The 15,777-nt window shown below is 39.3% G+C and overlaps 1 protein-coding gene across 1 annotated transcript in view; it reads left to right on the top strand.

Annotated features, from left to right (window-relative positions):
• homer3b (homer scaffold protein 3b) overlaps positions 1-15,777 on the top strand; it is a 64,167-nt gene that overhangs the window by 7,151 nt on the left and 41,239 nt on the right. The window lies entirely within an intron of this gene.

Below are 15,777 nucleotides of genomic sequence, written 5' to 3'. Positions count from 1 at the left end.
ATATGGGAGAAGGATAATATTTCTGTCCACATCATCACATTAACAGTTGAAATCTGCCTCAACGTCACCGTGCAGCCTCCCTCTGCAGCACAGAGGACGTCTAAACTTTGGTTTCAACAGGAACATAATCAGTTAATCTGCAGCATAATACTATAAAAACTGTTCGGCGTCTGCGTCCTCCTACTGGCCAAGGAGAAACCAGCTGTTCTGTGGGGAGAAGAGCTTCTTAATTGCTGTTTTACAGACATTTGCAATCGCATGAATAAACAGTCTTCTCGGCTCACTCTCGCTCTGTTCACTCCACTTCACCCGGTTCTTGTTGGCAAGCAAGTGAATAGCAGTGCCGCCGGAGGATCACGATGAAAGATCGGCTCTTTCTCTGCCTCTCCCCCCTGACCTTCATATCCTGAATACAGAAAGCACTCTTCCTTTTTGTCACCTTCACAATGTGAGACGGCCGTGAGTTTATCAGTCAGACTAATGCAAGAGGAGCTGACCTTCAGATAAGTGAAGTGCCGTGCTGTCGTTCAACACAACCAGAGCTCGAGTTAAAAGCTTGTGGTCGAGTAGTTTAGTTGTCAACTTTCTCTGGAAAACTTTTTCTAGGCTTTGCAGTGGTGTAAAAACACTGTGCAGCCTATATGTAATGCTGTGGTTTGTGCTGCAGATTTGTTGACTTGTTGAGTAGCTACAGTATGAGTTAGTGTTTCCCCTCGTGGTGCTATTTTGGTATGTAGTTGTAGCGTGTCATGTTGCTGGACGGAGCCAAACACTTTCGCTGGCTCAGGAATGTGGACACGAGGCTTACTTACTCTCAAAGGGCAGAGGAGGCGGACCCTTAAAGGAGAAATGCTTTTAGAGGAACAAAGAAACGACAAAAAGAAAAGCAAGACAAAAAAACAACACATTTTCTCGTCTGTAAGAAACCGGAACTCCCCAGAGAATGAAACAAACAGCAGAGTTCCAGTTTTTAATGCAGAGACGTTGAAAAATGATGCTCTTAGCTGACGCTCTCATTTAGACTGAACTGAACTCTTTCCAGGCTTATGGGCAGCTGGCAGGCTGAATATGACTGTCTGTGAATACTCTTTCTTTCTTTAGATAACCTGACAGCAGCGTCTCGCCCTTTCAACTATACATTTTGCTCTTCTCAGGCTTTAGTCTGAATAATATAGTGTGAGTTGTTGCATAAACTAAAGTTACATCAGACCATCTGCAGCCTCACATCTCCAGTGGACCAGCAAACAAAGCTGACAGCTCAGATAAAGGATAAGTTCGTATTTTTTTCAAAGTCTGTCTTAAAGCAGAACATGTTCATTTATTCATCAAAACAGTTTTTGGTCCTTTTTGTTTGCTGAAGTGATGTAATGTAAATGATTCGGGACAAAAATCTACAGTCCGCGTTCTGTGTAAAAATGCATTTTAAAGCTCAACAAAAGCACGAAATTAGTCATCAGTTTAGTGCAGTATTCCCCTTTTTGCGTTGTGGTCCATTACAAAGCAAAGGAAACCGTCTGCGGAAACAAAAAAGAGGAACTTCCGTACTCAAACCTTGGCAGATATCCAATTAATATCACGCCTGATTGAAGCGCCACAAATCATTTTTTTTACACAGAACGAAGACTGTAGATTTTGTCACTTTAATTAGAATCGTGTTAAGAAGGGATTATAAAAGATTGTAAAGCCTCTTGATGAAAATCTGTGATATTGGGCTAAATTAACAAAGTGATTGGACAAAACTTTAAGCACATAGGTTTAACATAACATAACATAACATCACATCACATAACATAACATAACATAACCTAATGAAAGACAATGAAAATTGGAAAAACTGTAACCAGTATATGTAAGATCTGACGTTTTTTCTTGATAAATGACTTTATAGTATAATATGTATTAATTCAGCATTAAAATATCTAAGAATTTTTTACACCTGTTTACCTGCATGTGTGAGTGGAGAGGGGGTGAGTGGGTCGCTGATATTTTTTTGTTGACTGCTACTTTCTTTTGATCGCTGTGATTTGTTTGAAGTTTGTGTGTGTTCCAATAAGGTGATCTTTCTGTTTCCTTGTAACGTAATATAATACAATTTTTATTAATCAATTGATTGTTTGCTCTTAAAATGGTCAGAAACAAATGAAAAATAACCATTGCAATTGTCCAGAACATAAAAGATAATCAGTTTACAGTAATAATAATAATAAAAAAAATGACTTTAATGTTTAAATAGTTACCAAAGTTGTTGTTGGTGAAATCTCATGCGTTTGACCATCAATTTATAGATGTATTGGTTTCAGCTTTATGTTATTCGCAGGGTTTCTAAGGTCCTTCTTTACCTTACCAGATTTTGAGCATCAAAACTGAAATGTTGTTTCAGGCGGAGTGACTGATGATTTATTAATGCTTCTCTGGTTAGGGGGAATGATCAGGCATTATATTGTATTTCCCCTTTCTCTGAACATGCCCTTTTGTATAAATCTGTGGTTACATAATGCAGTAAAACTCACAGAAATTGAAAAGTCTAAAAAATCTCTACATATACTGTATGATGCATATAGTTTTGATAAATCTTAAAACCAAAGGAGGGAAGGATGATACATCAACAATATTGCATATATATTTTATATCTGCATCGTCATATATTACGATTACGGTGCAGATTTTGCCGTTGGAATTATGATTACCAATGATGTATTTCAGACTCTTGCTGCTCTGCTGTTATTTAATGAAATGACTCATTTCAAGTGAATCATTTCCCACCCAGCTGTGTGTCAGGTCATTTGTATACATCTTTGACCCCGACATAACCTCTTGCTCTTTTCCTGCCAGCTGTCTGATTTGCTGTTTCAGGCGTGAACACTGGCTTTAAAATACAACCAAAAGGATTTTTGGCAGCAAGTTTTGCAGCTTCCTCAACCCCAGGCTGTTTACAGCCTGCAGAGCTTATAGACTCCGTTATTGGCAGTTTGGACAGTACTTTCTCATCTACAGAAGCGATTGGTCAGGTGTGACTGCAGGGCCAGAGAGGATGGTGCAGCCTCTGTTTTACAGATCAGAGATTCAGGGTGGTGAATGGGTAGTGAAGTTAAGAGGCGAGATGAAGAGAGAAGCAAGAGAAGATTAGAAAGTGATGACTTGGGGCAAAGACACACAGCTCTCAGACAGCACAAGCACAAGCATGGTGCATGTGTGTGTGCTGGCTGGCAACTAGATACCGAATAAAAAGTACCCTATTCTACACCGAGAGCCACTGAGCGTTTTCTTAATTTTGTTTTTAAGATGATCAAAAATAGAAATATATGTATGATAATATTTAAGCTCTGATATGAATAAGTTAATTGTATTTTTTTAATTAAATGAGACGAGCAGCTTCACTGCAGGACCTGAGGGCATTGTGTGTTGCTCAGGAGCACTGCAGCACTGTTTGGTGGATTTAAAGTGTCAGCTGTTGAGCTTGTAAAGGACTGTCCTACTGTGAAGTCGTCGAGGACTCTTTGTATGAAACATTTTCTTCAAGTCTTCAAATTGCAGACTTCACTTTTTAAAAACAATAATGCAAACAGTTGTGGCATTTTAACGTCGGTGAAAAAGAAAACCTCTTTCCTGCTTAATAAAATGCTTCTTTCCAGGTACTGGGATTTCACAAAGTGCTGTCACATTTATTACACTGGATCCAAGCAGACTCATTATCAGCTCTGATAATGTGGTGCGTCTTTATCATTGAGGAGAAAATGTGTTTTCTGAGGCAGACAGAGAGTGTGAACTGTGAGCTACACTTTAAGACCACAGTTACTCTGAACACAGTTTACCACATTTTGCATCACCCCTAATTATCCCTGTTCGAGTAGGGTTTGACTGCCCTCATGTCCCTGTCGGCTCTGTTTAAAAAAATATAGTTTTCATGTATATGAAGTGGCACTATTTTGATAATTGATTAATCATAGGAACACATATTCCCAGGTGCCAGCTTCTGGAATTGCTGCTTTTCTCTGATTCATATCAAGATGTTCGAGTTTTGGATTATCGATCAGCAATTTAAAGATGTCACCTTAGACTTTAGGAAATTGTGATGGGTATTTTTCATGACTGACTGATTGATTAATCGATAAAATAAGAAAAGCTGCCAGTAGCGTCTCATTAACTGTCAGCTTAGTCTAATCTAGAGCTGCATGATATTGGGAAAATTGTTCACAAGCATCAAACTCCCATGTTTCCAAGGGCCCTCAAATTGGATTTGATTATCTAATCATAGACTGATTTCTCTTGTAGATTGGAAAACACTTTCATGGAAAATGAGAACCATGTGAGTTTTCCTTTTGTATCAAGCAGCAGAAAGTTGTAGCATGACGTGTTGAAGTTATTCGGCTTCACTTCACATTATATGTCCGGTTGTGTGATTGTTGGACATGTGCACATTGCCATGTCGATGCTGAAACAATATATTTTGCAGCCCTGCTTTACTCGTAATTCATGTATTTTTAACTCGACTCGAAGGTGGTTTAAGTTAACACAAATCCTTGCGTAAATGTCTAATTCAATAGCTCGTTGTCTTGATTGTTCTTTTTAACTCCGCTCATGTCACTACATCAATCTCAGTTTGCATCTATATGAGATGTTATTTCTGTTCTACAGGAGGTAAAGAACTGTTATCAAAGATGTCCAGGCTGTAATTTCATGAAGGCTTGCAGTGGATGCAGCCCTGTAGGTTAAGAAGAAGTGTATTAAAGCCTCCTTGCTGTCGCTCCCAGTAGAAAACTCAGCCTTCATGCTGTCTGTCTTCCAGCTCGTCCAGATGGAGCGGTCATACGAGTCCCTCTGTTTATTGCCTTTGCAGCATTCAGCAGCCAAATACCGTTGTAATATTTTCCTGTCCCTGAGAGGAATTATTTCCTCTGTGTGAATGTGAAGCTGAGAAAGAGCCTGCATGCTCAGCAGAAGCCTCTCCAGGAGACAGACTGGAGGAGGAAAAGAGCTGTTTGTTTGGCTTAGTCCGACATTTCATAAGATCCCTCATCTGGTATGTACACCCATAACCTCAAATTCATCTGAATGCTTCATGGCAATTAATTTATCATGAGGGTGGAGGGTAGCTGATGGCCTCGGGGCTGTGTGCCTCCTTCTCTTTGTGGTATTGCTGCTCTGCTTTCATGGAGAATGTAGAGGACAGTAGTGGATTAAAGAAAACGTAAAGCTTCAGCCTTCAGCTCAGAATCAGCTGCTTTACTCTCCAATTCTCTGACAATGGCAGAATATCAAATAAAGCTTTTCTTAAGGCAAAATTTCAGAACTTCTTCTGAGAGAAGGTGTAGTTTTTAAATCCATCAGCTGTGTCAAAATCATCAGATGATCCAGCAGCCCCCTCCCCGCTTCACACCGCTGCAGACACGAATACAAAGACATGAAGATAAGATGTCCTAGAAAGGCATGACCAGTGGTCGAGCCCACAGAGGTTTCAACCACACTTGAGGATTCAGCTGCGTTCCCCTGCTGGCCTCCCAGCCTGCCTGGGCTCAGATCCCAGCAGAGCTTTTCTCTCCTGTGTCTCCATGGTTCTGGCTGCCTGTCTTTTTCTGTCTCCTGCACTCTGACCCTGAATACAAATATATATATATAAAAAAATAATCCAGAGAAGAATACCATAGATGTCCAACTTAAATGAGTTTCCCAAACAAAACCAGCTCTGAAAACTTCTCTGGTAACAAAATTTAGCCTTTAGAATCTCTATTTTTAGCACAACTGACATTACAAATGTAGACTATTATTTATTTAATATTGTTTCACCTTATCTGGTTTTACCTGGCTTTGGCTCAGGAGGTAGAGCCACTGTTTGAATTTTGATGTGGGTCTATATCTACAGTATATCTCGCCATCATGCAAAAGCTAATTTATGCTCAACATAAGATGCATGTATGGACATGGACTGAGCCCTCGGTCCGTACTCTGCTTTCATTTTGTCCGTATTTCTGCAAGTTTCCTGAAAACTTACAGATATGGACCAACGGAGCAGAACCGCCTGTAGTCATGGGAGACAGTGTAGCTAATAGTTGAAGCGAGACATGACTACAGGACAAGAGGAAGAAGTTTTAAAAGTTGGGGAGAAGATCTAAACATCTGTTTGATGTTAGCTCGCCCGGGCACAGAGAAATTGACCACAGAATAGCTGGGAGGAGAATGGACAGGAATTAAATGAGAGTTGGACGGTGGAGAGCTACGCAAGACCGATATGACTCTGAGCGGCGTCCTCTAGTGGTTGTTTGTTGGTTGGATTGTCAGCAAGATTACACAAAAACCATGAAACTGATTTCCACAAAACTTGGAGGATGGGTCTCAGCCCAGAATAGACCCTATTAACTTTTGGTGTGGAGCCAGAGAAAGGGACGGATCCAGGAACTTTTTGTCTCACTTTCTTTAATAATCTGAATTTGATTTAAAAAAAGAAAAAAGAAATCAGGCGGATTTAGGTGGCTGATGTCTATGACTGAGTACAAAAAGTCTTCTGACTGCCGCTCTAGTTTTATCTGGTTTTACCTGGCTGTGGCTCAGGAGGTAGAGCTGAGCAGATCAGAAGGTTGTTGCTTCGATCTCTGGCTGCATGTTGACGTGTCCCCGAGCAAGAAACTGATGACTGTTCCATCGCCATGTGAGTGTGTGTGAATGGCTGACCATAGAAATATCGTGGGCTGCTATTAAAATAGAAAGCGCTGTTTGGCTCCTCATTAGCAGGTTGACACCTTGTGTGGCAGCCACTGCCATCAGTGTGTGAATGTGAACGGGTGAATGTGTTATAGAGCTTTTGATAATCCATAGACAAGAACTAGAACTAATTAACAAAGAGCTATATAAATGCAGTCTATTTAACATTCAGCATTAGAGAGAAAGAAAGAAAATTATTTTGATAATTATTCGTCATTTTTCAAGCGAAATAATGGATATTTGTTAGTCCAAGTTTTTCGCTGTAAGGATTTGCTGCTCTCCTTCTGTCTAACATGATGTGATTACCTGGATATCTTTTTGGATTTGAAGATCTGAAGACATCGCCTCAGCCTCCCGGAAATTGTGACAGACTTTTCCCCCTGATTTGAAAAGGGAGGTTGCACTTCAACAGTGAGCATGTCTCAAAAAACATCTCGAATTTTCAAGTCGAGGGAGACAAAGTACTCACAATTAACTTGTTTATTTGGCTCGCGGTAGATAAATTTAATAAATTATGAAAATAGTTACTTGCAGCTTTAACTTCAGTGTAAAAATGGTGCACACTGAAGGAGAAAATTCAGTTTGAAAACAAAGTCACATGAGACATTTGTGATGGTCATGTCAAACTTCTGGCCTTTTGGTTATGTAATTATGAAATACGTCCCACATTTCCCTTAACAGATGAACTTATAGTAACATTTACAACAAGTATACAAAGACATTATATTTTGTATTCTTCACCCTGAAGATCATGTTGTCATGTTTGTGACCTGTTTAATTACTGAGCTGTAATCTGAACACAGTCCTCCCTCCACTCATGCGTGGATGCGTCGCAGTGAGTATGTAGCTACAGTATGATGGAGGGGGATGGATGGATGGGCGGATGTATATTTGACCTAGAATAGATTAACAGTGATTGATCCAGACGACCTTCCCTCAGGATTTAGGCCTCTGGCTCACAGTGGGAGGTTGCTACCCTCGGCACACAAGTAACCGTTGTATGAGCTGTATATAATTATAAGTGCTGTACTTGAGTACAACTGAGAGGGAATTTAATAGTTTTTACTCTATTATGTTTATGTGCTATAGTAACTAGTTACTCTGCAGATTAGAATTTTAAACACACATTTCATTCAAGCATGGTGCATTATTTTCTACCCATTATAATAAATCTGTGTACATGGTAGTGTTTAGGAATGATCCGATAATAAGACTGTATGAGTTTCTCATCTTTTAGTTATTACATGCTGGTATTGCTACATTATTTAAGTTAATATCTTAAAGGATAAGTTCACTCAAAAATGACCCAGCAGTGCGACCCAAGTTTTGCAATCCACAAAACATTTCTGGAGCTTCACAGCTTGACTGTGTTGCAGCCTTCTCGTAAACAACTACAAGTACATTTGGACTTGTTTCAAACTGTGTAACAACAACCAAAAAATAAATCTCTCCATGCAGCGCGTCCAGTGTAATCCAAGTCTCCAGAAGCCCCGAGATCCCAAATAGACTTGAAAAGATGTCATCTACACCCCTGACGTACGGTCAAGCTCGTGTACATATGTCAAACAGGGTGTGTGCGAACGCTTTTAGCTTCAGTGAAGAGTTTGGCTTTTAAAAGGGTGTAAATAAAGTCTTGTCAAATCGATTTGGGATCTTCAGGAAACTTGGATAACACCGGGCAAGCTGTATGGAGCCAAAAACCAAGTCCCCGTCTACTTCAGTTGTTTACCTGACTTTCCATCAACGTCAGGGTGCATAGATAATGACTGAATTTTCATGAATTTTAATTTTCAACTTATCCTTCAAGTGTTTTTCTTTCCCCCTTTTTTTCTTTCTTAAACATAAATCTGGTAACTTGTCTTCCTGTGGGGTTCATCTTCATCAACTTCATCTTAACATTTCACTTGTCTACAATGGTGGAAAGTAACTAAGTACTATTTTCAAGTACTGAATTTGAGTTCAAATTTTAGGTTCTTGTACTTCTACTCCATGACATTTTCACAGGGAAATATTGTATTTTTCACTTTACTACACGTATTTGACCTCTTTACCAATAAAGATTTTGCTAAAAAACATCCAAAGATCTGACAAAATATGATTCGCTTGTTTAGATTAAATAAACCCAACCGTATATACGATTGGATATTAATATGATACTATTAACTGTTTTGATGACTGTTTTGTTGAAGTCATGGCAAAATGGAGAAGATTTTCTGCTTTTCCTTGTCTTCAATCACAGTAAACTGAATAATTTTGAGGTTTGAAACATAAATAAAGGATCTGAACACTTCCTCCATCGCTGCTTGTCTGCAGCTCTTCAGGGTTGGCAGGTATTAATAACTGTCTCCTTCGTCATGCAGGGTTTTACTGTCACATCGCCTGATTTAATTAAGAGCTACACACTTTCACGTTAATTGGATCAGGTGTGTTTAACGTAGCAGACACTGTGACGCATCAGGCTGTACCCCTCTCTGCTGCACTGCATCAGTTTAGACAAGGCTTCTGTGACTGTCGAGCTGCTGTGCCGTGTTTGCTCTCCCTCACCTCAGGAGGAGTTTAATCCAGTTTTAATCTGCTCATATCATCAAACCTCGACGTGATGCTTCCTGTCTGAGCTGATTAACTTGACGGGCTTTTCACAGGGCGACGTCGAGATGGGCCAAATGAATGACGGGACATTAATTTCTGTGTGATCTGCTGTGACGGCTGGGAGCTGAGCAGTCAGTCATCGTTTCTCATTAAGATGAGAATGTGATAGAAAGGAAATCCCGACAGAAGCTGTTTCACTTTGAAGTTAATTCTTATTTATTTTAGCTTATTGGTTTATTGCCTTTAAAGTCCTGTTCATCAGTTATGCAGCCAAATAATTAGTTTTATTGAGTGTAATTAAATACTTTCACGGTGCTGTTACTTTGCTTCATTTGTGTCTCAAATCAAACTGTCCTCCCCGAAACGTTTTGTTATAATAGTATCCTTCTTAAACTTAAGATAAACCGCTTTGTTGCTTTCCCATCAACTGTTGCTAAAATGGCCTTGCTCAAGGGCAACTGCACAGTAGCTGTTAAAGGTGATGGAGGTGATAACTCATGCACATAAATGCTGAAGTTGGTATATTATTGTTTGAAAGCAACATTCATGGTGCCCTTCTGATGCCCTGTCTGTTTCAAGGTTTGGTTGTTGTCTTGCAAAAACTCAACAACCGTCACGATCCAACAGTCCCCTTTTAATTTAATCAAGGCTAATCCAGTATCAAATATACTGACCATTACATGCTCAACCATATCAAATTTCACCCACTAATGTTAGCATTCAACCACTTCCTAGCTAACCTTACCATTTGATAGTTTTTACAAGTCTGGAAGTGAAACGCAATGGATGTTAACGGTAAGGTTAACGTTAACTGGATGTGGTTGAATGCTAACGACCTTCCAGATTTTCACTGTCCTACATCTCTTTGGTTGCTGATCAACTTGGAAACGGTGAAATGACAACAATTTGTCAGATTCCCTACGTTTATACAACTTGCAACCTGGAACACAACAGCACAACATTATCCTAGAATTTGAGCTTCTCAGCCTGAGCGTGATATGAGAGGAAAATGGCTGCCATGTGAATATGGTCTATAGAGTTTATGATACATGTTTTGTTCAACACTGGTACTATACATGTTTTCTGTAAATTGATCAATCTACAAGTTGTAAAGTTAGAGTTAGAATAGTTTAGAGTCGGCCTGTAGAGACGGACTAGTGAGTAGATGAGTGTTCAGTGTGATGACGTTTAATCTCCCTGACAACGTCTGTAGTCTCATTTAGCCACCTGTTAGCAATCGCTGTTTTTAAGACACATCAGCACTTTATAGTTAAATTGTGGGACATTAAATGATGTATTTTATGTCGTAGAACAAAATGTGTAAGTATCTTAAGCCTGTAGTAACCACAGACCTTATTTCGGGCATTTAACCGAAAATCAATTCAAAAACTATAAACTACACCACTCTGTTGGGTTACAGGTAGAAATGATCTTAAATGACTGTCTTTAACACTAAAGGGAACAAAAAAACAAACAACCTGTATTTGTCTGTCGTCACTACTTCAAGTTCTAGTGACTTTTTAACTTCCTGCAACTTTTCTTCTTATACATGACAGACAACAGCTCTGCAGTGGCCATATTTTCCATGAAGAAGAATTGACAAAGTCGCCATCCAAAGCATTAAGGCCACAAGTTTGTATAGCCGGTGTATTCTTGTAATATCATGGTTGGTGTTTCAGGTGTGAACCCAATACACACCTGATGAAAACCAAACAAACAAACACACATCCAAACACCTAGCAGTGCATTAAGAATACGACACCCGAGATTTACTGAAAAAGGACACATGCAGCTGTGTTAGTCCATAAATCAGCACTGTTAACATTTAAAAGAACTGTGTGGCAGTGTTGAACACCTCGCTGCTGGTTGTTGTGCTAGTTGCTTCTCTTTTAATTGGCAGACATGTTGGCTTGTTATAGAGGGAAAAGCAGGTGTAAATAAAAACATTAATGGTGTCGTTGCATTTGAGTGTCCTAGTTAGCCACAACAGAGAGCCGGTATACCCAGTGAAGGCACACTGGAACTTATGTTACTTGAAATTCTGAAAAGTAGGAAAACTCCTCCGACATAAACACAGATGACATCACAGCAGTGCGAGCACACATAGTGAACAATTACCTTTTATCTTTACATCACTTTTGACTTAATGCAGTGTTTGTGTTGTGAAACATGCTGTAACAACAACTTTGTAGTCACCATTTTCACTTCCATTTATGCTTAATAGAAGTCTTTGCAGGCATGCAGTAGCAGCCGACTCCTCCCGTCTCTATATAAGTGCTCTTATTTGTTAAATCAGCTGCTGTGGGTGCTTGTGAAGTTCACAGACTTGCCATACAAACATCCATTTGCTGCAGGCATCCACGTTTTCCCGAGCAAACCAGCGGGACGCAATTAGATTGGAAGTCAGGAATACCAGCTTCCATCTTGCAATTGAAGGCAGCATGATTGTTTACACGTTTCCTGCTAAAAATGTTGAAATATCTGCAGTAAAAAAAAAAAAAAGCTCACATGGCTTAAAGCAACTTTCTAAGAACAAGTAACTTCATTGTGAAACAGTTGGCAGCACTGAACTAATTAGGCCGACACCGCTGCAGTGAAGTGCAGTAGGATAAAACTGAAATGTAGCTTCCAAGTCAAAGCCACAGTAAGTTAAGCTAAATAGCTCCTAGCTTGCATGTAGGGTGACCAGATCCTAACAAACCAAATGTGGAACTAAGACTATGTTTGTTTGGGACATGTTACCAGTGCTGAGAGAGAGTCTGTATGTGTTCATATAATGACCAGTTAACTTAAAATTTTCTCTTCTCGCCCTCAGCTCATAATGCTTTGCTCTTTGGTTGATTGAATAGCATGCTGCTTTTGTATGACCACATTACTTTTCTTCATGTCTTTGCTCCAAGTGTGGAAAAATAGACCTTTATAATTGATATAATTGATCACGGTGTATTAAATGCTATTCAGCTGCTGTTACCAGTCTTGTTTCCATCATATGCCTCCTGAAGTCTGTTGGGCATAGCGTTAGCAGCAGAGACGGTGACAGGTTAACTTGTACTTCTACCAAAGTCCTTATAGGCTAGTCTTGCAACTTGGCAGCCATCGTTGCAATGCACCAAATCGGTTGAAAGTGTTGTGAATCTGTCAACTGTGCGCTCACAACAATAACCACCATCTCTGGCGATATACAGACTTTTCTATTTAAAAAGTCTTCAGTGGTCTGTCTCCTCTCAATAATGTCTCTGCTTTTACCCATGTTTGTGCAGTTGATTGGCATAAACACACGCCCTTGGTGACAGCCTTCACGGTTTTCTGCTCTCTGCCGTTGGTTAAAAAAAACGTTTTTATCGAAGACAAAAGTGTCTGCCCTTTAAAGAAATGTTTGTGAAAGATCTCCTTTTAGTGACCAAGTACCACAAAAGTAAAGAGACTTGAATACAAGGGGCCGGAAAAATGTTATTAAATGAATTCCTGCATCTTTTGATTTAACTTCACCTAAAAGTCAAACCTCATGCTTTCTGATTCCGAGTCCTTGACTGACTCTCCCAAATCTGTGGCAGCAACTAAGCAACAGTCCCTCTGTAGCTCCCGTGAGAAATTAGAAGAAGAATATTTGATTTGGAACAAATCTTCAGAGCCAAATCAAGATATTTAAGATATTAGTAGTTTGATCTTCATGTGTGGCATTTTTGTCCAGTCTCCATGTGGTTCAGGTAACTTAGACACATATCTGTCTCATCAGTCAGTGATATTCATTGTGTCCCTCTGCTGCTTCCTGCACCTGAATCCGCTCCCTTGGCTGCTCTGCATTTGTCTATTGTCAGTTGCAGCTTCAGTAATCTGTGTTGGAACAATCACGACTATTGTTTCTATGCAAATGTGAAGTTATTCCAACCAAATCCAGTGGGAACAATGCTTCATATAGCCGGTGCTGACCTATATAAATGATTATTTCTCTTGCTTAGACAAAGAACAGAGCCCCCTCACAGCACACATTATCCTAATTAATGTCAGTGTATAATTGACTTGCGATGGGAATGGCTCATTGAATGCATTAACATTATGCAAACTCTATTAGCCGTGTAATGTTGCATGAATTTGCCAAAGTGCCCTCGTAGTTCCTCTTCCTTGTGTGATCCTGTGTTACTCCCCACAGCGAGTCTATAGTTCTTCAAAGAGAGCGGGATGGCTAATTGGACTGCTAGCGGTTAGCAAATCTTCAGCTTCATTTGCACCAATAGCCTCATTACACCAGGAGAGCATCAATGACCTCGAGGTCCTTCAAAAACACAATCGCATTTGGAAATTGGGAGTTTTTTTGTCTCTATTTATAGCTTTATCGCCCATCATTGTACGCTTAGTGGAAGAGTGAAGTCCCAAAATGCCAAACAAGTTAATGATTCGCAGTCAAACAGATGAACAAAATGAAATGATAATGATATTCAGTTGATTTTAATGATGGGTACAGATGTTTCAGCCTTTTGGCTTTAATCAGTTTAATGTGCGTGTGTGTGTGATTTTTCCACTTTCCTATCTATTTAAACTGGCACTCTAAAAGATAACTGTGGATGCATTTTAAAAGCAGCACATGAAAGATAATCAACTGAAAATTATGGCTTTTTCTGAAAGATACCATCCAAAAGAAACCATTTAAAAGGGCCAGGCAGTATATCGCTAATATATCCTTCCTGTATATGAGACCAACCTGTACATCGTCTTAGATTTTGGATATCGTTAAATTGTAATATGGCATAGGTATTGTTTTTCCCTGGTTTAAAGGCTGCATTACAATAAAGTGATGTAACTGTTCTACTTGTTTTAATACCTGCCTTTAGCCAGTTAGTCATTACATCCACATTACTATTTTTATTTATATTTATTTGTCGAAGTACCAATAATCATCCCAGCAATATTGTTGAAATGTCAATGTCGAAGAAGTGATATTGTGATATTTGTGAGGATCTATGGCAGTAAATGAAGAGTCGTTTTGGACTGTTGGTTGGACAATGTGATGTCACTTTGCACTCTGGGAAATTTTGAAGAGCATTTTTCACATTTGATGACTAAATGATAAATCAATCAATCAATAGTGAAAAAATGTTGCAGATTTATTGATAATGACATTGATAGTTAGATGCAGCCCTAACAATCAGTGAAGCTACAGGAAGGCAGATCAGTGTGTATAAGAATGGAGATTGAGTTTTCATGAGACTTGGAACGAGAGTCTGAAAATGTTTGCTCACCCTGAGGTGAGTTTCTCCAGAGAAACTGGCTCAGTGAGGAGCGTCACACACTGACAGATTTATTCTAACACGTAATATTTGACCTCAGGCTCACCTCACTGTTGGTGATGGATCTGAGTGACGAGTTCAGGCAGAAAACGGATTAATGTGGAAAGTGACACGAACTGTTACGAAATGATTAATAGCCTTTTAAACAAATGAGGTTGTGATTTGTTCTAGTCTCAGTGTTTTATATATTTAATCTGGTGTTAAAATAAATCATCACTGTGGTCATTTTAAGCTTCTTTCCTGAGAAAAGGCCCGACCTCGCTCTTTTCAGGCTTAATTGAAAACCACAAACACCTTTTTGAGATTTTTGCAAATGAGTTCAATTATATCTGTTATTCACTACAAAACAGATAGAAATGACCTCAAACCAGTTAAAAGAAGGACATCATGTTATTTTTTTATAGAGAAGTCATCAGCTCGGAGATTACTACTGCACTAATGTCAGCAGGTGCTCCTGGGACAATAAAAGCACAAACTGATGGAAAACAACACAACTGAATGTAATAATTGTGCTTGTCCAAAAAGAGAAAATTGATGCCACACTGATGCAGCACACCCAGAAACGGGTTTAGGAAGTTGAATAAATCTGTAATAAAAACCTGACTAATTTGTCTTTGCTGATGTTAAAATATCAAAGGAAATGACTCATAAATGTCACAAGCACATCATTTTTTTCAATGTCAAATATCAGCTCAAGACTGCTGTTATGGTAACCAAACAGCCATTCTGCAGTCATAAAGATCTGTGTAGATTATCAAAGTATGAAATCTGGTTCCTACAGCATTTGTGTGTCTGTCTGTGCATTCGTGTGTTTGGTGTTTTATTTTATTCCATACCTCTGTTTGAATACTGTGCATTTAAAGCAACATTATGTAACTTTTTCACCTTAAAATAACAGCTTCAAAATCATTTTGATGGTACAGTGTCTTGTAAGAGGGTGAATGGTGTCTCTGTCTCAGCCACTCTGCCCCCATCACTTGTTTCTGCACCATGTAACTTCAGTGAGAGGGTAGGATCACAGCGTTAGTTTTCAACACATAACATTGTTATGACGAAATGAGTTTTGTTTATTAGCACCTACATTACGTCTGACAAACTGTTACAGACTTGAGATCTGTTTTTACGACAGCGGTGTTGTACTCAGAATCTGTGGGGAGCGCCAGATTGCACAAAATGCCAATTTCTACATAATGTTGCTTTCAGGCAC

Source organism: Pagrus major, chromosome 11, assembly GCF_040436345.1.
Source record: "Pagrus major chromosome 11, Pma_NU_1.0".
Taxonomy (NCBI): Eukaryota; Metazoa; Chordata; class Actinopteri; order Spariformes; family Sparidae; genus Pagrus; species Pagrus major.
Note: the sequence above shows the minus strand (reverse complement) of the source record. Positions and strands in the feature narration are given on the sequence as shown.